This window comes from Cupressus sempervirens, chromosome 7 (genome assembly GCF_028749045.1).
Source record: "Cupressus sempervirens isolate cs-2001-9-10 chromosome 7, ASM2874904v1, whole genome shotgun sequence".
Classification (NCBI taxonomy): Eukaryota; Viridiplantae; Streptophyta; class Pinopsida; order Cupressales; family Cupressaceae; genus Cupressus; species Cupressus sempervirens.
In genome coordinates, this window is record NC_143124.1 from 262,033,501 (window position 1) to 262,059,248 (window position 25,748).

Consider the following 25,748-nt stretch of genomic DNA (forward strand, 5'->3'; position numbering starts at 1 on the left):
GCTAAGCCACTTAGAGGATGGGTTAAGTCATTAGATCCCCCTTCATTGCAGGAGGCAATGAAAAATGCCCATAACTTAGAGGCTTCTACACCTAGAGGCAAGTTTGTCCCAGAGCTTGCTACGTCCTCCTATGATAGGGAACCCCTCCGAAGAGAGGAGAAGACTGAGGGAAAGCATCCTACTGTAGCACCCTTGGACCGGGAAACCATTTTTTATTTAAGGAGGAAGTCGTGTTTCTACTGTAGGGGTCCTTATAAGGTTGACCATGACTATACTATGAAACCTAAGGGTAAAAATAGGATGATGGAGTGGTTCTATGATGATGATGTCAGTGCTGACTTTTAGGAGCAGTATGGGGATTATGAGCCGAATCAACATAGGAGTGATGATATTGATCATGAGGTGGATGACTCCAACCTCAAGGTAGCTTACTTATCCAATATGAGGAAGGAGGGAGCTTTCAGGATGCATGGGTTCATTGCTGGACAAGGTATTGTTGCTTTATTTAATACTGGAGCTACTCATAATTTTATTGATGCACATTTGGTTACCAGGAGAGCTATGCAGATTGGAGATTTTGAGGGCCTACAGGGTCAGGTAGCTGATGGTTACACTTTAAAGTGTAACAAGATGATTTCAAATTTTCTTGTGAAACTTAATACATATACTTTCTCTGCTGATTTTTATGTGTGGTAGACATGGGGGGAACAGATATGTTTCTTGGTATGGCCTAGTTACACACACTTAAGGATATTTACCTAAGTACGGAGAAGATGGAGATGAAATTTATTAAAGATGGGCAGCCTCGAGTCCTTAAAGCAATCCGTAATGATGAGTTGAAGCAGATCTCCCTTAGGCCCATGCAATATTTGCTTTGACATGAGGATATTATTGATTGGGTAGTGGAATGCAGGATTATGCCTACTCAAAAGAATATTGAAGACACAGAATATCATCCAGACATCCAACAGTTGAGAATTAAACACTATAAAGTGTTTAATGATGGTAGGCCACTGGATCGTGGGATTGAGCTTATTATTGAGTTGGATGAGGGCACTAAGCCTATTATGATTTACTCCCTATCGCCATCCAAAAAGGCTTTAAAATGAGATTGAGAAGACCATCCAAGAGCTACTTGATCGGGGCATATTAGGCCAACTAAGTCCCCATTCGCTTCTTCTGTTGTTCTGGTGAAGAAAAAGGATAGCACCCTCTGGATGTGCATTGATTACTGGATGTTAAACAAGATAACTATTGAAAACTGGTATCCCATTCCTCAAATTGATGAGCTCATCGATGAATTGCATGGGGAAAACTATTTTTCGAAGATTGATTTGAGCTCTGGCTATCATCAAATCCGGGTTAGAAAACAGAAAATAGAAAGACAGCATTTTAGCTGTCACTATGGGCATTTTGAGTTTTTGGTTATGTCTTTTGGTCTTACTAATGCTCCTGCCACCTTTCAGTCTACTATGAACAAGGTATTCCATAGTCAGCTCCGCATGTTTGTGCTAGTCTTCTTTGACGACATTCTGATCTATAGCAAGACTTGGGATGATCATGTTGTTCATCTGGATACAGTTTTGGGTATATTGGACAGGGCTTCCTTGTATTCCAAGGAGTCCAAGTGTGCTCTTGGTATGACAGAGTTGCTTTACTTGGGGCATATTATTAGTGTTGATGGAGTTCGCATTGATGGAGTTCGCATGGATCGAGATAAGATCCATGCTATTGTGGAGTGGCCTACACCTAAGACCCTGACACAGTTGACAGGGTTTATTGGACACTGTGCCTTTTACTATAGGTTTGTGGCTGGTTTCTCACGACACGCTACTCCCCTTACAAATTTGACCCATAAGGATGCTTTCCAATGGTCAACCCAAGCACAAGAATGTTTTGAGAAGTTTAAGACTATCATGACTTCATGTTCAGTATTGGCTTTGCCTTATTTTTTTAGGCCTTTTGATTTGCATTGTGATGCTTTCAAAGAAAGCATTGGTGTTGTTTTGTCCCACGATCGACATCCCATAGTTTTTGAGAGCAGGAAATTGTGGGGCCCTGAGAGAACTTTTAGTATTTATAATAAGATGTTAGCTATCATGCATGCTTTAGCTAATTCCGGCAGTATTTCGTAGGAAGCAAGTTTTGCATTAAGACTGATCATAATAGCTTGAGACATTTCCTAGGTAGAGGGATTTCAATGAGAGACAACAAAATGGGTCAGCAAGCATCAATCTTATGATTTTGATATCTCCTATATCAATGGGGCTCAAAATGTAGTCACAGATGCTCTTTCAAGGATACCTCACTGTTGTATAGTTTATGATATGTCATAGGATTGGAGACATTTGATTATAGCTAAATATGCCAGGGATCAATGAGCAAAAGGTATTGTGGATGGTAGTATTCAAGATGATAGATATTCGCTTTCAAGAGAGTTGATCATCTACAAAGGGAGGATATGATTCCAGAGTCAGATGTGTGTAAGATTATCCTGTGGGCATTTCATGATTCTCCTATGGCTGGTCACCCTGGGTTTTTTAAGACTTATAGATTGGTTCGAGAGAGATTTACATGGAAGGGATTGAAGACTAACATTCATCACTATGTCCAAGAGTGTTTGGTTTATCAGCAAAACAAACATGAACACACATATCTTGATGGTTTATTACAGCCACTTCCTATTCCTGAAAGGGAGTGGGAAGGGATCTCGATGGACTTCATTGTGGGCTTGCCTAAAATCCAAGGGCGAGATTGTATATATGTGGTAGTAGATAGGCTCACAAAGCATGCTCATTTCTTCCCTATTTCCACTACCTATTCAACCATGCAATTGGCTGAATTATTTTTCAAAGAGATCTTCAGGTTACATGGTTTACCTAAAACCATTATGAGTGACCATGATAGTAGATTTAAGAGTCATTTTCGCCAAAAGATTTTTAGATTATGTGGGACTGAGTTGACTCCTAGCACCAGCTACCATCTGCAGACTGATGGCCAGACGGAAATGGTAAATAAGTGGATAGAGGGGTATCTACGGATTTATGTTTCTTCTCAACAGAAGGCTTCGGTAAAGTGGATTCACCTATGTGAATATTGTTACAATTCCATTCATCACATGATTATATAGATGTCGCCTTTCGGAGCTCTATATGTATACTAACCACCTTGTTTTGTAGACTTGTTATGTGGTGATAGAAGAGTACCAAGTGTTGGGGAGTTGTTGCAAGACAGCCAGGATGTGGTGAGGACCTTGAAAGATAATAAACAAAGAGCACATAACCAACAAAAGCAATCTACTAATCAAAAGAGAACAATTCGAACATTTTAGGTACAGGACATGGTCTCTATTTGATATTGCAGCCCTATCAATAGTGTTTGATCAACAAAAGTGGAGCTAAGAAACTTAAGTTGCAAAATTATGGTCCCTTTCGGATTGTATGGCAGGTTGGTGAGGTGGCATATGACTTGCAATTGCTTGATGATAGCAAAGTTCATAATGTGTTTCATGTTTCACACCTCAAAGGGGCTTTGGGTCATCATGTGAGACCTCCTATTTTGCCTCCGTTGGATGACAAAGGTAGATTGGAGTTGATTCTGGAGGCAATACTTGATACTAGGGAAAGGCAATTGCGGCAGAGCACCATTTGTGAGTTTTTGGTTAAGAGTGGCAAAATCTTCTAGATGAGGATGCTACCTGGGAGCCCGAAGATATTCTACAACATTCCGAAGTTCAATTGCTTGAGGACAAGCAATCTTGGGGAGGGAGGACTATAATGTTCCCGATTTAGGTCTTCGGAGTTAGATTTGTCAGCTCATTATTGCGACCCTCGTGAGCTAATGTCTAGTTTTGGGGGTCTTTGTCATGAGATTGCTATTTTTAGTAAGTTACTCTTGGTCAGCTGCTATTTTTGGATTGAGCAGTCAGGCATGATGGTCCTCTAGTTCTGGATGTTTGATCTCTCTCGGGAGTTCTTTATTAAAGTCTTTTATCTATGAGCATGTCAGTTTAATGACTATTTAATTCACTTTTAATGAGCATAGTACTTTATATTATAAAGTGTCATAACGTTATATTATAAAGTTCCTTTTAAGCGGAAAGTGTGAGAGTGAAGCTAAAGGGCTCAATTCATATTATAAATGTAGCTTTTTGTTGAGGAGAAATCATCTTGAAAATATTTTAACTCGTTCATATCGATTGCCTGAGGGTTTGAAGAAGTTTTTTCTGAGTTCTTTCATTTGATAATTGTGCTGAGGTAAACAATTATCTCATTCTCCTACTATGATTAAACTGTGGCTTGGAGAATCTTATAATTTGATATTTTCTGGAAGTGATGAGACTCACGTCTTTACCTGAGATACTAGATTGGAATTCGAAATCAGTATTGAGAGTGTTGTTTACAATTACCTGCGGCCAAGGTCATAATCACAGGCTGGTCATATTGGAGGGGCTAGGCATTAATACTTTGAGAAGCCTAGACGCTATTGCAGCTTGCACTAAGTGGGAATGGCAGACAGAGCCAAGGGGTATTGCTGAAGGTCGACATCAACTTTCAACGGATCGGGAAGGAATCACATCTTCCTACTGGTCTTCTTGCTAGTCATAATACAGACCTCTGCTCACCATGTCGTGGGACACTAAAGGAATGGCTATTCTATGCAAAGTCGCGTTTGAGAAATCACCTAATCAACAAGCCGCAACTGTGAAACACAATTTGGTCCAATAGATATCACCCAGTTGCCATATTTACATTTCATGATTTCATGTATGCTTTCAAAGAATTTGATAATTAAGTGTTAAATTGATTTAAATCTTCTTATAAATGGTATCTTTAAGAGATTACAAGATATTGTTGATTTTATTCTCTCAAAAAAAAAAAAACAATTCTAGTATAACTGTTTGATATTTAAAAGAGAATAAGTTGTGTTCAATATGCTAAGTTGGAAGCTAGCTCTGAATATTTCATCAAAATACCTGTTCCGCCGATTTGGTGAGTCCATAAAGTAGGTCACCTTTTGCCCAATCAATGTTGGTAACTTCTCAACCTCTTTGATAATCAATTTAGCTCTAAATGCATTCACCTCTATGTCTAAGAAGCAAGTTGCATCCTTGTCAATACCATCTTCAAAAATGTAGGTTACCTTAGCTCTCTATCAACTTTGATAGACTTGCCACCTATATGGAAAGTTGCATATGATAAATCGCACTGCAAGCTACCTCCCATCGCAGCACTCAACTTCCTAGAGAGCAACATCCCATAGTGGGGAGGGATATCTACTACAAGGATTGTCATAGTTAGTTCTACATTAGGATATGCAGCAAGTTTGAAAGGTAATGCATTTATTGTACCTATGGCAGGTACTTCTCTGGTATCCATTTCCCTGCACCTACCTTGTTTGGTATCTACTTCTAAACCAAGGGCCTCCATAACCTTGAAAGTCATTATGGTATTAGATGCACCAACGGCTATCATACAGTTCTTTAAAGTCCTACCCTTTATAATAAGGCTAAGGAAAAAAGGCTCAATGTCTTTCAAGTATGCCAATGATGAATTGTCCAAATACATTTGCGGTATTTGGGACATGACACCATTATCTTCCTTTTCTTTTACTAAGATTGGGGTCTACTATATAACTCTTGGTTCTTGTGCGACAACATTATTATTTCCTATCCCCCCTAACCAAGATAGAGCCTTATTCCTCTGTTCTTTTATCCTAAACATTTCTGATAAAGGAACCTTGACAGTAATTTGTGATAACACTGAAATCATGTCAATTGGGTCATAATTGGTAGGCTTAATAGAAATACCTATAGATGCAGGCGTTTGAACAACAGATGATTCCTTCTGCTTGACAATATCAAAGTCTGATCTTTTTTCTTGTATATTTGGCTTGGTAGCTTCAATTCCTTGAAATTGTACCTTCTTCTTTAGCTCCCACTTCTTATTCTTGTTGTCCTTGATCTTAGAAGTTTCAGGAGTGTCCTTATTTTCAATGGTAACTTTTGTAGTAGTGTCACTAATAAAAATACCAGCTAGCTTCAGTGGAGCACTATTGATAGTCTTATTCCTTAGATTGTATGTACTTTGGGCTTGAACCACCATCTTTGTAGTAATTTTATCAATTTCTTCAATTGAAGGCTTTCTCAGATTGATGTGACCCATCCCTGCCAATGTGTTGCACATCGTACTTTCATCCTAATCTTCATTATCAGAAAACACCTGTTGATGATGCATATGATATATATTTCTCTGGTTTGCAATATCATGTTCAGATTCCTCAATGTTAGACTCCTGATCATTGTCACAAAGGTGGATCATATTACATGTCACATCCTCTTGACTTTCTTCATCATCTTCCTCTTCATTTTGTATGTGCTGATTTGCAGCAAAAGATTGAGCTACTCCACAATAATCAAGGGAATGAGGGGATTGACAAACAAAACATCAAGGCCACCAAGGCATCTCTTCTGCCATTTTCACAGAATTCCTTTGCAAAGGATCTGGTGTTCCTTTATCTTTGTTTCCATGAGTGGGATTGGGGATTGGCTTACCATCCTTCCACTATATGGTATAAGGATAGTTTTCCATCCTAAGCTGCCTATTAAAATTATTTTTGAAAGGAACCTTCTCAGCAGTATTTGGCCTATTTGCTTGGTAGGTTGGTGGATTCAGTTTCTTCAACGGACTTAAAACTTGCCCCATTGTATCCTCCTCGGGCTTCTTTCCTGTAATAGGCTTTTCACCCTCTTTCTTATTTCTAGGATTGAACAACTTGGATCATTCCCTTTCCCAAGCTTACCAACAGCTCTTCTATTATTTTCAATGTTTACAGCCAATGGGTACGAATCACTCAATGTTTTAGGATCCTTGTCCTTGAGATCATAGGCCATCTTACTATCAAAAGCATTGAAGTAAGTAGTAAAACAAACATCCTCATTCAGCCTCATCACTTGGAATAACTTGTACATTCCCTTTTGAAATCCGACATTGAAATCAGAAGTTGATTCATTAGGATTTTTCTTAATGTTGGTGAAGTCATTGGACATGAAACCAGCATTTGTCTTATCGCCATACAGCTCCTTGAATAATTTCTCCAAATCATTCCATGAATTAATCCTGTCATCAGGCAACCTTCTGAACCAATCTCTAGCATGTTTACCGTATGGGGTAAATAGATTAATGCATACAAACCAAAGACAAGAACATGTAATGCAGCAGTACTCCTCTTATTATTCACATATATGTCGAAGAGATTACATAATGCTTCCAATGCTGATTACAATGATGATCCAAAGTTGTACATATACCATTCTGAAGAACCTTCCCGAAGGGGTCCATCGGCTACATGACAATTACTGACGACATCAACCCGTCAGCTACACTATTTACTAGCGACATCATTCCACCCAAAAGAAAAAGTCGTCTCCGGATGACAATTACAAAATATCCGAGACAAATTAACGAAATGGAATACATTAACTAACTAACTACAACAAGATAGATCTATTTCTGCCACACCACTTTCACATTCGTCTCGTGCCTACACCAAACAAGTCTCCAAACCACGTTGCATCTGTAGCCTCTGCTAACACAATATTGTCTCTTTAGTCAAGCTGACCTTGATAGCCACCCGTGTCGCTTTCTCTTCCAATTCCTGAGTACACTTAGCCAAGTGTCGCTCTACTGCCCTCAACTGGATGATCAGCTCCTCCCGAGCTCTCTATGCATCCACCAAGACAACTTCATGTCCAACACCTACTCCAAGTGCCTCAAAGCATATCACCACTCTCGAAGGGCTTGCTCTGTTGATCTCTCCACCTCTGGCACACTATGCCTACAGCAGCTCCAAGTCTCATCAACCGGTCACACTTCCCACGACTGATAACTGAACCAACTGGGGGTCTAGGGGGCATCACAAAAAAGACCAAATCAGCACCCTCAAACTCACACAAAAGTCCATGGAACACACCATTTTTTTTATTTTCTTCCAATCCCATACTCTTTCATCCAACCACTTGCGTTTTCTACCTGCTTATGTCATTCCCTTCCCTTCGGCGTCATACATTATTCATTTTGAACATTTTTTATTTGTCATCATTTTTTTTTTTGCTCCTTCCTCTACTTGTCCGATGTTGTCCCCCTTTCATCTATTTTGCTTCTCTATCACTCCTAACTGCTCTGATGCTTTTTCCTTCCAAGCTGAAGATTAGTGTCATCGCTGCATCACTGCTAAACTTCGCACAAACACCCCTTGCATTCGTTTGACACAGAATGTAGAGCCATGAAGGACAGGAAAAAAACAATCCACGAGAGACAAGGAACCACCCACGAAGAAGGTAGCCACGAAAGCCAAATAGAAGTTCATGGAGGAAAGGATGTCCGCAAGAGTGAGATGAACCAACGGCAACTTCCTTGTAACCTCATCTTTCTTGCATTGCTACATATTTTGAAAATGGAATGTCAAGGTTGCTCGTGGGAGTTTAAAATATAACTGCGAAATTTTGAACCACAACCCGGGGGACTTCAAAACACCAACCACTGAAGGTTAAAGCATAAACATAAGCCACGGAAACACGCCCCACAGAGATTTAAATCACAGTCCGCAGAAATCTAAAACACATCCTGCGGAGATTGAGAACACAGTCTGAGGAAATCTTACTGCGGGGCACAGTTGTCAGCAGCCACGCATCTGCGGGACACTGTGTCCACGTCCATACATCCACAGAACACCCCCGTCCACGAGACAGGTGTCCGCGGGGCACACTTACACTTCTTTTTTTGGCTTTTTTCTTCTCTTTTTTCTTTTTTTTCTCTTTTTTCTTTCTTTTCATTTTTTTTCTCCCCTCATTTTTTCTCCTTTTTTTTTCAATTTTATATATATATATATATATATATATATTTTAAATTTTTAAATTCAGAATTTTACTGCTCCTCGATACTCGTCAAGAACGGAACAAGTCATGCATGATATATTTTTAAGTTGCAACCATTCACCATTTCTAGAATTTCCTGCTCGTCCAATGTCCATAACTTTATTGCTCCGTTATCACCTACTTCCCAGATCTGGTATGGCTCGACCCATTTGACTTTAATCTTCGCCGGTTTGATTTCGTTCCATCCGCTATACTTCAACATCTCTTGTCATATCTTCTACCTGTTTTGTGTAACTTTCGTGGCCCATTGTGCCTGCAGTCGTCGCTCATCTAGTTTATTTCATTGCTGTCAACACCTTTCTACTAATTTCATGGTGCAGTGTAACCTTTTCTTTCTATGTAGTACATTCACCGTGTACCGGACGGTGGAATTTTTCCTCTTTCTGGGTTCGTACTCTGTATGTTCTTCCCCTCAGCTTCAGCCGTAATCGCCTTTCCTTCTTTCGCTTCTCTGTATTCCTTCAAACATTCATTTTTCTCTTCTTTCTCACCTTCATTGACCCTTAACATATTACAGCTCAGAAAGAGTTCATAGTCCTCTATCTACCAATGGAAAAAGCCGTTCACCAAGTCTAGGTCGTCCTCATTCAATCCTCCTAATCTGAATACTCCATCCAGTTCCATTCTCTTCTTTCCTTCATCGTCACTCTCGCTTTCACCTTCTGAGTCTGACGACGTTGCCTCCTCACCTACCATTTGTATGTGCAGGTCAATGATGAATCTTCTGCCTCCACGCTCCATTGATAAGGTATTTCATTTCCAATCATGTTTTACTTTTGCTTGCACTAACCAATTCCGTCCCAGAATAGCGTCATATCCTTTTCTTTTCAATGGGATGACCACGAAGTCCAGTAAAAATGGTTGCATTCCAATAGTTACCAATTGCACTAGCAAGGTTCCCAACAGTTTGATCACGTGTTGGTCTGTCGTGAGCGACTGGAAGGTTGGTGGCCACAGCGTAGGTTGATCTAATTTTTTCCATACATCTTCTAGTAACACATTCACGCCTGACACTCTGTCCACAATTGTTTGTCAGAACAGTTCCCAGAATGCCCATCTCGACTACTGTTGGATGTCTTCCCGTTGTGAGTGCCAGAAGCATTGTGTCTATTGCCGTGGTTCCACTACCGTCCCTTCCTATTTCCTCCGTCGCTTTCGGAAACGGTGTCATATTCAAAATGGTCATCCGTAACTGGGGCATTGTGAGAAGGTCACTTAATTTGATCGAAACTTCCATTTGCATCACCTGCCTTATTATGTTTTGCTCAGCGCAGTTCCTCGTTGAGGTACCAGTAGTTTCCTTCAATTGTGATTTCTCTACCTGCGTTGTTTTCTCAATTTCCGCCCACGCTTCTTCCAATCTCTTCTTTTCTTCTGTCAAGTCGGGGTACAGTTTTGTTTGTTTACGGGTGATTGCCAAGACTTCTTCGGCCACGCCGATGCTGATCAAATTCACTCCTGATTTCGAGCACTTAGCATCTCCATGATCTCCAGGACCGCACCATCTACGTAACAACTTTTGCACATTTGTTGATGTACAGTTCCATGCAAAATGGCCCCACAAATTGCATGCTTGGCATTGAAACATCAGGCGGTCGTTCGCATCATACTGAATTCGGATGCAACCCCCATTATTATTGTTGGTATTATTGTTGGTATTGTTTTGCCCTCTCCTATTATTTATGTACCCACCCGAAGTAGCACCATCATTGTTTGTGTTTCCGTTCCCTCCTGACATGGAAGTTGTCTTTGTCAGGAGCACTTGTTGATGCCCTCTTGTCTTCATATTGAACGGGCATTCCTTTGTGGAATGCCCCATAATTTGGCATATCTCACAAAACTGGTTCTTCGGACAGGATCCCTTCCTTTGACCTTCTGTCTTGCATTCTGTGCACCATAGCTCATTTCCCTTCGTCTCTTTTTGCATATTCTTAAATTCCTTCATCATTATGATCATATCCTTCTGGAGGGCTCGGACCTTCCTACTGCCCTTTTCGTCATCACTGCTATCTTCTTCCGAAGACACGTCATCTGAGTCGGATGAGCTAGTTTTCTTCTTTTTCGTTTTCTATTCACTCTCTAAGTCCATCGCCCAATTGTATACTTCGGTGTATGACGATGGCGGCACAATCTTCATTTTCTTCCTTAACTCCATGCATAGTCCCTCAATCAACCATCGCTTTTTCAGCCCATCTACCAGCTTACTTTCCATTTTATTTATTAATTCTTTTAGCTTTCCGGCATATACACAGACGGTTTCATTTTTCCCTTGCTTTGTGGCGTAGATCTCTACTACTATCTCATTGTCGTCTCGTAGCAATTGAAATTCAGTGATAAACTCCTTTTTAACTCCAGCCCATGTCGTTAATTTCTAGGGATCCGCATCGACAAACCAATCAATTGCTACACCCCTTAGGGTTGCTCGAGATTGTCAGACCCATTCATCTGTGTCAGTTATGCCATTCGCCATCCAAATTGTTTTGCATGTCTTACAGTGTTTGATTGGATCGGTCGTTCCATCACCATCAAACTTTGACAACTTCTCCTTTGGTCCTGCCATTATTACTTACTTGATTTTGTGTACGAGCATTGTTCTGTACTTTGACACCGGCGTTGTTCGGCACTACAACACCGGCACTGTTCTGCACTCCGACACCGGTGCTATTTTGCACTCCCACACCAGCATTCTGCACTCCCACACCGGCACTGTTCTGCACTCCGACACCGGTGCTATTTTGCACTCCCACACCAGCACTCTGCACTCCCACACCGGCACTGTTCTGCACTCCCACATCGGTGCTCTGCACTCCCACACTGACGTTGTTCTGCACTCCCACACCGGGGCTTTGCACTCCCACACCGGTGCTCTTTCAGACAATCATCTTATTTCCACCCGCTACGTTCTTTGGTGAAGAAGGGTCTTAGTTAAGCGAAATTGTCCATTCCGGAAGTGTATCGCAGACGAAGAGTTCAATCCACGCTCATGCTCCCTCGGCACTTCGAGCCATGCGAGTTAATTCCCTTCCATCTGGATTCTCTTCCCTCGGCATTTACAGGTTCAGAAATTCCTCCATTGCTTCTTCCACCAAATCCAACCACTATCAAGTCTCTTCCAACAATTCCTCGGTGCTTCGGTGTCCATCGGCAATCTACTGAAACCTTCGTCTGCGTTTGGCCTGTTGAGCCAGAATTAAATTTTCCTATGCAGTGCATATTCCATCTTTTCCCTTTATCTTATTTCTATCCTCATTAAGTTGATTAGGCATCAGTCTTCATTCCTTTGCCTTCATGCCAGGTCCATTGGGCAACGACGCCAAATGTTTACCGTATGGGGTAAATAGATTAATGCATACAAACCATAGACAAGAACATGTAATGCAGCAGTACTCCTTTTATTATTCGCATATATGCCGAAGAGATTACATAATGCTTCCAATGCTGATTACAATGATGATCCAAAGTTGTACATATATCATTCTGAAGAACCTTCCCGAAGGGGCCCGTTGGCTACATGACAATTACTGACGACATCAACCCATCGGCTACACAATATTTATTGATGACATCAACCTGTCAGCTACACAATATTTACCGACGACATGGCATCCTCTGTTAGTAAATAAACAAAGAATTTCATCACTACATCTTCATGTTCCACCTCATCATCATTGAGCATGTCAATGAATTTCCTAAGGTGCTCCTCATTAGTGATGGCATTATTTCCAGCGAACATTGTGACCTTGTCTCTAAGGTCATTTGAGATGGGATGGAGAAAACTAGGGATGCATAAGGACATCTGTTTGTATTTCTCCATATAGATTGGTCTCCTTTGGAAAACTACAGCACTTGAGATGCTTGCTCCAGCAGGCTGGTTTTGGTTAGGGACTTGGAGCTGTTGGTCTTGTTGAAAAGTAGGCATCTGGCTAGTAGTAGCCAAAGTTGAAATAGGGGCTGATTGAGAGGAGCTTTGTCCTATTATCAAAGGTCCAATACTAGGGATGACAAGGGCAACTTGTGAGGATTGGCCTAGCTCAAAAGCTATGGCAGAGTTAGATTTAATAAATTGGATCTTTCTCCTAATCTCAGCTGCTTGAGTTTCATTATCTACTTTCTCAAGTTCCTTTGCTAGATCTTCCTTTTCCTTTTTAGCCTTGTCCAATTTTAGATCAAGCTTTGACATGACAAGGCAAGTGGGCTTACTATGAAAATGGGGCTCATTGATTTGTACTCCCACAATCTATTATTTTCCTCTATCAGAGTCTTTCACATTCAAATATACAACTCTAGGCTCAAGAGATTTATAAGGCTGAACTTGTGCAATAACAGGTGGTTCCTTCTCTTTAAGAAGGCGCTCCTTTTCTTGAACATTAGATTTTAAGCCCTCCATATCTCAAAATATATCATAGTGTAGCTTGGAAGATCTCTCCTCTAGTCTCTTGTTCTGTTCTTGTAGGGAAGCCATTCTCCTAAGTAAGTTGTCTCTTTCAATAATTGTATTCAAGGTGATTGTTTCTTTTTCCTTTTCCAAACGAATGCATTTGGCTTCCTCTTTTGCAATTCTCCTCGTAAGAAGGATAAGCTCTAGATACAACCCTTCATGGTATGTAGTAGTAGCCTCTGAATCCACTGGGTCATCTAGATCTGTAGGGTTAGCTACATATGGTCCTTATCTAGGACTGAAACTTGTACCCACATGCTCCCTAAAACCCCAATTGTGGTTCATTTCATTTACCAAGTTTGGTTTATAAGGGATATCCCCAATAGGAGACATATCTTTATCATGAAATATCCTTTCCTCTCTAAATGGAGTGGTGAATGCTTCTCCTAATAGTGTAGCCTCTTCTGATTCAATACTTTTGGAGGATGATTGCTTCTCTGTCATAGGATGGTAGAGTGATTGTGCTGACATACTACTTCCGGGAATCCATGTAGGATTAGAATCATCTTTCTTCTAATTTTGGTTCTTTCCACCCATAGGAGCTAATTCAGTAAATAATGGAATTTCTGGGTGGTCCTTTGTGAAGGCACGTGTATTTTTCTTCTTCTCAGCCATTGGTTTACAATTTTTTTTAAACTTTATAGCACTACCTACAAAACCTTAGACTTGAGTCGCCACCCTATGAAAGGAATATTAAAATGAAGTTTGAGAAAGAAAAATAACACTGGAAAGTTTATAACAATAGATCTGACACAAGGCCAATCAAAAAGCCCTAACTCTACACCAGGTAATACACTAGAAATTGTAGCACAATTATATCAATATTGCTTACACAAAATTCCCCATCAAAGTCGCCATTTTGTTGGAGTTCTTACTGGTAAAGAACATATCAGGTGGGTTTAAACCTAATACCAGGAAGCAAAAGATAGGGACAAGCCTAAGGATCTGCTAAATCCTATAATCAACAGGGCTAAATCTTAGTTCTTCGCCAACATTAACAGTGTCATCAAGACTCACTTCACTTTAGGCTCTACAGGGCCAAGGCGAGCAAACCTTAGGGATTGGTCTTACTAATTTGATACTCTTCTCTTCAAGACTTTCCCCTATAGCAGATTTTGGTCCATATTCTTCTATGATTTGCTTATAGCTAACTATGACCAAAGGGAAAGTAAATGCAAATAAGTAATGACCAACACTCTTAGTTCATTATTACGTAAAAATGGTAATTTGAGTTGTTTGTTTGTATATTCTACAATTATGTGAATCATCAACTTGTTCTTGAACTTAATTGACCAATGTCTTATCCATTGGGATATAGAGTCAAAAACCAGAAAACATGGACCTATTTAATCAACTTGTAATTAAATTTATCAACAATGAGCTCTAAATTTCATTCTTACCATATCCTTCTTATAAACCCTAAACCCTATCAATTACAGAGAGTGATTATCTAATTCTTTGAATCAGCAGCAATTAGTAAGAAATATACAATTTGTATGAATTGCACTAAATTGGATGAAACTTAGTCATTTTAGTCTCAAGATTATAGATATATAAGAAAGGAGACAAAACCCAAAGACACAGATATATAGAGAATTTCCTTCTTGTTTTGATTTCCTTTGAAAATGTTTACAATACTGACAGAGACTCAAAAAATAACTCAAAACTTGACAACGAATATTCAATATTCACTGTATATATTCAAGTATACAAAAACTAATTACATTCATATAGCTACAGAAAAATGGACGGACTATAAGAGAAACATAAGAATAAGAAAATTCTACAGATAGCCGACCTCTACTCCACATCCTGGAAATCTTTATATAGGATTGCAACAAGCGACAAATGGGAGGATACATGTCAAAATTTCGATGGATACAAAAATTGACAAGACATAAACAAAAAAATACACAAGGCATTCCTCAGTGTTCGATCCAAAAAGAGGAAGTAGCTGAAAAAGTCAGTAGGTGAAAATTTATGTCATGCTTTTCTGACTTTATTCCCATTTTTCCTTTACTATTTTCAGCAAAATATCTCAGCTACCTCCTGCCAGCAAGGCTTTGATTTCTCCCACTGCTTCCCAAACATAGATCTCCCTTTTGGTGGGCCACATTGTAGCTTTAACCTCTTCTAGGTTGTAACATACGAATTTTCCTAACCAATTTAAAACAGTATTTAACTATCAACTAATCCCATTCACATGACAATGATTTCCATTAACTAATTATAACTAGAAAGAAGTAACTGCAACCTAATCTAATTGCATTTTAAATTCATCGTACGTAAAAAGGAAATAAATAAATGATTACTTTGATATCATTAAAATCAATCTAACATGTTCAACTGAAAAATAAAGTAGCAACTATCATTTAAAACATCTAATATATTCATGCATATATTATACACTATCTAATTATGCTTTCATGAATCCAAAGGTAAAAGTGCAAAAGAACATACAGATATGATAGAGAATTCCCTTTGTCTTGTTGTTCAAGCCTCGGCATTGGTGAGAGGAGAAGCATTGACATAAGCTTAACCTCCCAACCACGGACCATACTTATCCCCACACAATCTAACTTAATAGAATGGCTTTCCCTACCTCGGAATCAGGCTAGGATGTTCTAAAGTCTAGCCATCAAAGTAATCTGGTGGTTTGAGTGTCCCATCAATTATTGCTAAATAACTGAAGCATCTAGACAAACAAAAAAAGATCTTATGTTCAGCAAATCTGCCTATATATACCCTAGCCAAGGATTTCAAAGTTGGGTTCGTAAACCCAATCTCCACCACTCGACTTGACAACATTTTTCATCATTGGGACATGCATGAGCTAATATATTATTCAATCCATTCTGATTTCTTGTTTTATTTACTTGCAGGTTAGTGTACACCTCTTCACCATTTATTGGCCTCTTTGCCCGGTGAATTCCTTGGTGTTTTCATGGTTCCGAATTGATTTTACACCTCTTCACCCATACTATGGCTTCATTGCCAGGTGAACTCCTTGGTGTCATGTAATCTGATTTCAAGCCTGGTATTACATTTATCGGCATGCAAATCAAGTGGATTCGTTCAGTATTCATTATTAACCTAGTCTATAACAGCCTGCATACTTGATGTAAACTCAAGATCTTTTGGAAAAATTGGTACAATATACAGCTTAGTCATCTACAAAAAAACACTTTGGATTATCTCTACACTTATTCCTAACTGACTAACGGAATTCGTCGATACAAAAAAGAAGTGCAATAAATATAATATGGAAGTATGTATGCACAATATTTACATTCAGCCAAGTTCGGATAGATTGATTCCATGTTTCACTGTTTCTAAGTATTAAACTTACCATTGCAACATTACACAATCAGTTACTAAGGATTTACAAAACAAGAGAATGACGTGTAAGCTTGGTTGTAATCTATTCTCCCGCAAATCGGTGGTTGAATCTCGGCTTCTCTTTTACAGTAGAAGATGTATCGGGTTCACAAAGAATGATTAAAGATGTATTTGCAGGGATTCAATTGTATAAACAAAATGTTGTTCGACGCTATGGAAGGAGTATTCAGAGCATTGAAAAATCATGGGGTCCGAGAGACATGTTTATATTCAAACTCGACCATAGCTCTTGGAAGTTAAATCGAGACTTCTTGGCTTCCATACGTTTCCAAGAAGTCTATTTAGTTTCCCTAACAATTTTCAATTTGGAAAGAAAAATAAAAGCGGGAAGTTAAATGAGGGAAAAAATAAATGAAAAGATTAAATCTTTTATATTATTATTATTATTACAAGCTCTTATGTGCATTCTCATATGTATATTGATAAGGTGGCATCATTAGATTATTTATTTATAATTTATTGGTGCCACTTTATTTTTATCTATATAAGTTTGTATTTATGAGTTTATAATAATGATTAAATAAAAGAGATTCAATGATTCTTAAAAGGTATGAATTATATTTAGTTTTAATTATTTTAAGTTGTTATTATATTGTTTTCCTATTAGCTCATGCGGTCCTTTAATGCAATATGTTGTCAAGTCTTTGTATCCTTTCCCAGGTAGTCGTAGGTCAAACCTATCGATTCTGATGACTGGACTAATTGACCATCCCCTTCCAATGATCCTATTTGGCAATGCTTCCCCTCCCTCCAGTCTTCTTCCTGCAATCACCCAAGAAAAACATTCTCGCTAAGACATTAATTCAAAGATATATTGATTGTTAGTTCCAATGAAACAATTGTCGAGCATCTACTGATAGTTATAGATTTCATCAACGTCTATAATAACTAACTCATCTCACATGATCAGGAATGAAATAACTCGTTATTAGTTGGTACAACGTATATAATTAACTCACTTCACATGATCCGGAATGAAATAAATTGATACGTCTATCATTAACTAACTTGTTCAAGAAAGAAATAATTCGTTAAACCAACGGCTATGATCAAATTAGAACTTAGGGCAAAATTTGGGATGTAACATAGGTCTTGTGTGACTTTAGTCCACCTGGCATCTGTAATGGCTTTAGACTCGACAGAAAATTTGTTCAAGTCTATTTCTGCTCTGAATAGGGAGTCAATCAATTTATTATAAGGGGCATCAGAGTTGTCTTCAAAAATTGCCATAGTGGCCTCCTAAGTCAAAATGGCACCAAAGGAATCGGACCATTCCTGCCAATCCCTCACTGTACTAGTGGCATACAAAATTGGTGGTGTACAAGGCTGAATTCACTGAGATAAAACTTTCAGCTTCCCTTTTATAAGTTGCAATTTACCAGTGAAGAAGCCAATTAGTTCTTTGACTACCTCTAAGCCCTCCTTCACTGTGATTATCTTATCAAGCAAATCTTGCTTTTTAGCCATCAATATAATAAGCCTCCCACAGATTTAATGTGGGTGATAGCCATGAAGGTGCCTCATTGCAAAATTGCTCGGCACTTTGTAAAGCAACATAAAAATTGTGAGCCTATTGTGATATATTCTTCAAAGTTTCAACCCTGTGGCTCATCAAACTCTTAAGGGCAGTTGTCCATATCTCATCTCCTTGTCGAATAAGTGGAGCATCAATGCTCATTCTCTTTGGTTTTGTTGTATCCTTTGCCTCCAAACCATCTGTTTGTGTTGGGACCTTAGGTGTGCCCTAACTGATTGCTCTTGATCTTTCTGCTCTTTTTTCAGTTTTGCAACAACCACTTGTTCTACATTTATAAGTTTCTCTCTGAGATATGCAACCTCAACCTCTAGTGTGTGGACCTTAGCCTCAAGCTCTCTAATCTTCTCTTTGTATACGTGGCTTTTCCTAAGCTCATCCTCATAGAGTTTCCTCACATCAATGTAATCACGTATAGATTTGGCAAGCCTAGTCTCTATCTCCTCTACCTTAGCCTCATTCATAAATGAGAAATGCTTCATGGCCTTTGAGATTTCTGTACCTGAAGTGCCTTGCAAAGTCCATACAATAATGTTACCTTGCTCTGTGCTCTACACATCCATCAACTTAGGCTTATTTGACAATGGAGCCATGCTCCAAACTGCCATAGATTTGGTATCTTTGTTGAATCTTGTTCCTCTCTGCAATCCATTAGCACCAAATGCCTTATATGAGATAGCATTCTCTTGTCTCCTTATCTAATCAAGCATAAATGCTTGCTCCAAATCACATTTGGGTACCAACAACATACCACTCCTTTGCACAAGGTCTCTTGCCTCCTCTAGAGTCATGACTTCGCTCTCAGGATCATACACCTGTAGCTTCTCAACCAATTCTAACTTTTTCTCGTCTAATTCTCCTGGTTTCATCTTCAGCACCAACTCACTCTGTTTTACCTTATACAAAAAGCTCTTGAACTCAACTGATTTGATGAATTCATCATCCTCTATGAATTGTTGGGCCTGAATGATCCTATCATCCAGCCTTGCTCCTGCTAGTTCCAAATCTGTGAGTGAGCTTTCAGCTGCATTAATTTTATCTTGGAGATAGCTTTGCCTTAAGTCAGCAAAATACTAACTATTGCCTGGTAAAATTTGCAGAGTCCTCTGTTTTACCTCTGCAGGGATATGGACAACTTTTTGTCTCTTGTTCCCTTTTGTGACCCATGATGCCTTAGCATGCTCATCTTCCTCTTCTTCATCATCTAGAGTCACATTAGGCTCAGGGCTATCAGGACATACCTTCTTCTCTGATGGGCCCCTCTAGCATCTGAGCCATGATTCCAGCATGGTCAGTGACCATCTTCCTAATCCTATGAGGATAGGGGACATCCATATAGAATCATGAAACTGGGATCTACTCTTTTCATTTCCCTCTCTACCCTTGTAATAACCCTAGCTGGTTATAACTTCAAAATACATCAATTATTCAGAGGTTTGACAATTCGTCAAACACTTGGCAAGTGAACTCGAAACTCAAGCAAATGAACTGGAGATGGATAGATGCACATTACTATATATAATACCAATATGAGAATAGATCCTCCACTCTTTCAATAATTTGATACATTCACAAATTGACTGGAAATTGATATCAGAATATTAGCAAACAATTAATGAGCAACTCCACACCTTATTAAATGCCTTACCATATTTCATTTATTGGACATGAGACAATAGTGTTATAGGTAGACACAATAAATCTAGAAATGAAATATACAATAACTAACCAGCTTCCTCATCAAACGCAACTTGGAATGTAATGCCAGGATGGATGCCAATCTCTTCAAATTCTAATCTTAGCACGGCCAAATGAAACGCAGCCTCCCAATTTTGCAAATTTGAAACTCATCTAACCAAACACTGCCTGTAGACTTCAATAATCAGCCAATCCCTTCGAACAAAAAATGTAGGTACAAATTTAATAATTTTTCCCAATGCCAGTGAAATTCTTCAATATAGAACACTCCTTACCTACAGTAAAAGAGTAGGAGAAATGGCCAATCGTATACCTCAGCACAATTGCCAATGCCAACTTAGAACAAAATCTCATATTTGAATCTACAATACTTCAGTTGTAGATCCAATGGAACAACTTAGAATTCAAATCCTTATACTTCAGCAAGGGCACAAAAATCAGAACTCGGAAAAAATCACAAAGGCAACAAAAGCAAGTAAATATTCAAGCATACTTTTTCCCAATGAAAAGATTTCCCATTTATAAGCTTTTCATTGGCAAAAGTTTCCATAAAATTCCACTTCATAAAACATGGAAATTTCTCAAAAAAACTCAACACTAGAAACTTTCCAACTTGTTTTTTAGAAATATCTCTTTAAGTCATTATTATAATAATGCAACTCAATGAATAAATAAATAAGAGCTCATGTAATTATTAACCTGATCAACCGCAGGTGACGACCAACTGCCAAGCCATCCACTACACTACTAAAAATAGCAACTGCCAATAATAAACTTACTGAAAAATAGTAAGTAATCAACTAAGACCGCCAAAATACCCTGTCAACTCACGAGGGTAACTATGATGAGCTAACTCAATCAATTGCACAGACTAGCCCAAAAATGGGGACATTACAACCCTTAACACATTATCAAGCTTGGCCAATTTATCTATTGCCTCCCCTTCTACAACAATATTAGCAATAACATCCTCATGGGGTAGCACCTTGGTGTTAGGCAAGACGTAATTCCTTATCTCCTTAAGGGTGTGCTTCACCCAATTGTCAAGATCATATATCCTGTAGGGACTAGTTGATAGGTTGCAGTGGTGGAGGAAAGCGTAAATTTTATCTAGGACCTCTTTCCCAATTGAAAAGTCCCCCACCTAGATAATCCCTATTAACCATAAATAACTGCCACATGAATTCAGTTATACCCAACCTAGGGGGAATAAACTTTGTTAATATGTGGGGTGGTTGGGGACAACCATATACCCTCATTAAGGGAAAAGTTAGAAAAAGGAAAATGTCCCCTTAATTATGATCTAACCTTTTACCCTCGAGGAGGAAAGCTGGTCTCAACAAACTTTTCAAAATCTCAGGTGCCCTAAGGTAACCTGGGTCTAACATTCTCATTATCACAGCACTAAAATTATTAAACAATGAAACAGAATCAAAAAAATGGTAATTACTGTCCCATACCCGTGTCTACAAGTGAACTAGCAGCTCTCCATTTGCATCAGTGGTATGATCAATGAAATCAAAGCTCATATACCCTACATTCTTGTAGAGGATCAGGTGCATCATCAGTGAATAGTGATGGAACTTGAAATCTTTTAATTCTCCATTCTGAGCCAAAGCAATGTTTTCCTTCATCACCTCCAAAATGTATTCAACATAATCATACTCCCCCCAGTGGTAGGAATCTTGCACAACTCTGGCTATGATGAACTCAGCACCATGCACCATATCAGTTCCATCTTTTCCAACTACCTTGTGGACATCACATACTGTTTTCACAAAGTAATTCTTGAATTTGTCCAAAGGCATCATCGTTTCCACCTTCTTAGGGTAATCAAACACACTCTTTAAGTCCATAGGGATATGTTGTGCATAGATTTCCCTGTATAAGCTTTTCTATTTCTTTCAAATTTCTTCTGCAGATCCTCTAAGTCTACAAGCTGGCCCATGGCTCCATCCAATCCAAAAGCTTCAACGAATGAAGCATGGTCAAGTGTACAAAGGACAGTTCCATCTCTCCTATGGAAGGATTTGGTGGCCGAATTGTATGATCGAATTAGGGCCTTCACCAAGTCCACATCCACAAAGACCTCTGGAAAGATCAACTTTGCCAAGTTCTTCTTCCATGGATTACACACCGAGATCTTCTTCTCCCTATTATGATAAAAATATTTGAATAGCTCAGAACCCATGACTCTAGGGCATGTAGCATCTCTGCACAGAGCATATGGGTCAATGAAAGCATGATCGTCTGCAGCATTAGCATTTGAGGAACCTGGGAAAAGCTTAATCCATCCTTCGACAAACCTATTAGGTTTTCTTTGTCGTGTTTTCCCTCCCTTAGAAGTTGAAGTTTCTACAACCTCCATGTCTAACGCTTGAATTTCTTCTACCTCTTTATCAGACATCCTAAAAATATGCTGGAAAATACTATATAAACTTCGTTCTTAGGCACTGAAAACAATTATTTGCACGCACTAAAAACACTGCAATTGCTTGGATTTCTTTCTCTTTGTGAATGGTATATTGTAACTGATATATAGAATGTCTTTATAGTTGAATGTATATCATCAACATTTATCTTTGCATTGATTCTCAGCATGCACGAGCCATAAAATCAACTTATTCTGTCACCTTAGGGGAGCATCGCTATTATTATCCAGCAATGCACTTTTTATACCATACTCAAATCTCATTGGTCGAGAAGTTTATTGTTGTTTCTAGCTCAGAAAAGTGGATAGCACATTTCATGTCAACTTAGGGTTTACGATCTTACAATCAACCCTGAAAGTCAAAACCCTCATAATATCTTAGGCGAGGATCAGAGGCTCTACGATCTTACGATCTTATGAAATTAAAACCCTTATCGAACTATCGCAAAGCTGGGATTTAGTCTCTACGATCTCTTGATAGGCGGTTACAATGGCAACGAAGCTTTCCTTTGAAATCTTTACAATCTCACGACAGGCAGTCATCCTTTTTACCCATACGATGCTACAAGAAATCATTATTTCCCTTCATCGTAACATCTCCAGAATTAACTTTTACTTCTACGATCCCTCGATGCATTGCCTATTGTAGCATCGTAGCATCCTTTCGCTACCCTTAAGATCTTACGGGACACTATCAGTCATACCATCAGAGAATGAGATCTACCAGATCACAGGGTTATGCGAAGACACCCTTGGCCCCACTGACATTGATGTGGCATCCACCTTGAAGGTGTCATAGCCATGACAAATTAGGATGGAACACGTCACATTTCTGACTTGAACTGCCAGCTTGCCTTGTCGTTAGTCACCTTACGATCTTACGATCATAAATCTCCCATAGCATCATAAACTCAAAATGTCCTTTTTATGACCTTATGAAACCTAATGCTTTGTAACATCTTACAGTTTTACAAACACCTTCCCAATGTCTCGATCACCTCCTTGTCGTCAAGTTGTAACCCTTGTCAAATATCTTTACAATCCCTCAATCACCTATTTGTCGTAACATCGCACACCGAGCTTAGAAATTGTTCAGAATGATATACGATCATACAATACAAAGGGAGTCGTAGGATCATAAACTTTATCTTTTTCATCTGCGATACTATGACACATGTATATCTTAAGATCAAGGAACTAAAAACACAACTCTTCAATCCTCTGCCAACCCTTGTGTCGTAACATTGTAAGAGATGATTTGAAAGACGAATGAACTCCCGCTTAGATATAAAACCTAGGGTAAGGGCCAGACTATGATTTTTATGTAATTTCTTGTAGGATCACATGAAGACACAACCCTAGGGCATCATTTTTCGCACTAGGGCAAGGGAAAAATAACTAGATTATGGCAAAAATACCATGCTTGGGCCATCCTCTAAAAATGTAAACAAAAACACATGAACCCTAACATCAAAACAAACTTTTAAAACATTTTCACCATAAAATATGTAGTTTTAGTTCTGTGAAAATAGGGGCTATCACCTTGTATATTCCATCTATTTTTTAATTCTCAAGTACCCTCTAATGTTATACTACAGCTTTGTGATCTCTTCTCATCCTTGTTTGGATGTAAGGACATGAATTATGAGATCAGAGAGATGCATCAGTGTTTGATGCTACATTCTTTTTCTCCCTGTCAGTTCCATTCCTCAAAGCATAAAATCATTTGTTGATGACATTCTTATATTTCTCCATGCACAAACCTTGTAAAATAAAAATGTCATTTAAGGAATCTTCGAAGAATAGCATTTAATTGAGCTCTTGTACATTTCGATGGTAAGCTGGTTTTTCTTGTTCATGCGCAAACATCAATCTATAGTCTAATGCCCACTTAACCATGTCATGTCTAATGAGCCTCTCCATCCGTCTAAATGTAATAACTCTCAAATTATTCTCCCCAATGGCTTTTGAAACATGAGTCCTACCATCCACTTCAATTCTCATCTCCACTTAAAACATGACTCCTACTATCCACTTCAAGATGCTATCTACTTCATTTGCTTTCAAAATATGCCAAATTGCATCCTATGGAATTTATCTCCTCCCTACTCTCTTCTTTACATATGTTTTGATGGCTGTCCCACAAATGCACAAGATCTTTTCTAAGTTTGATGCTTCACCAAACAGATTGAGTTTGCGCATAGGATAATACACATTACACTCTTCAAGATCAACAAACATTTCTGTGTCATCAACAAATCAGACATTTAGCAAGTCTTTTCCATTGGGAAAAGACTCGTCTGGGTTTCACAGAAATGTTATAGTCCCTCATAATGTAATAAATAACATTAGAGGCTATCACAAATAGAGAAAAGGCCAGCAGAAAGCCCTATCTATTTGACCCTTCTAGATGAAAGGCACTGGTTCTCTTCTAGCTGACACATTTATACAGCCATTTTCACCAACTAGACTTCATAAGTGAGCCAACTTCTTGCAGGCAACAATGTCAAATGTTTTCTGTCTAAATCAGTATGTTTTGAATATAAGTGGAAAGAAGATAGGCGTCCCAATGACTACAAGACATTCATACCAATAGTAGCCAAAAGATATTGCAGTGTACTTTATTCATATGCATTTATGCAACCATAGATCAAGGAATTCTCATAGCATGGAGTCCCTTTAACTAGTGTAAAAATATAAAAATCTGGCCAACGGTTGCTAAGAGCATCCAACAATTCATAATTACCAAGAGTTACTATATACAACCAACAAAGAGAAATTAATCTTGCCAGCTACAATATAATTAAAATATAACTAATATGCAGAAGTCTCTAACTACAAATATTCGATTAGCATACAGAAAATTGAGAAAAACTAAGGTATGGGTCTTTAGTGATTTTACAGTAGAGAGAGGGACATGACACTGCCAAGTAGTTTTACATTGATATCAGAAGAGGATTCTGGAAGGTGTGTCGTCATATCCCTCATTCATAATGGACATTGACATTGTATCAAAATTTGGGTGGTGTGACCACTAAAATCTGCACTTATTATTTCCACTTGGATAAAACTGTATACATTACTCTGGAAGGGCTGCCATTTGAATAACATATTTTTCTTATGCCACTAGAATCAACATATTTTTCTTATACCAGAGTAAGCATATTTTTCTTCTACTTGAGCATAAACTGTAAATTGTGAGACATGCTACCTGAGCCAAAATATTCATTTACCAGTTTTGCATGAATCATAAATTGTCCAGCTTGCTAAAATTAAATGAATTAAATCATTAACCCTACTATCATATTCTGTA

The 25,748-nt window shown here is 38.7% G+C and overlaps 1 protein-coding gene across 3 annotated transcripts in view; it reads right to left on the minus strand.

Annotated features, from left to right (window-relative positions):
- UVR3 (DNA photolyase family protein) overlaps positions 1-25,748 on the minus strand; it is a 172,112-nt gene that overhangs the window by 30,532 nt on the left and 115,832 nt on the right. The window lies entirely within an intron of this gene.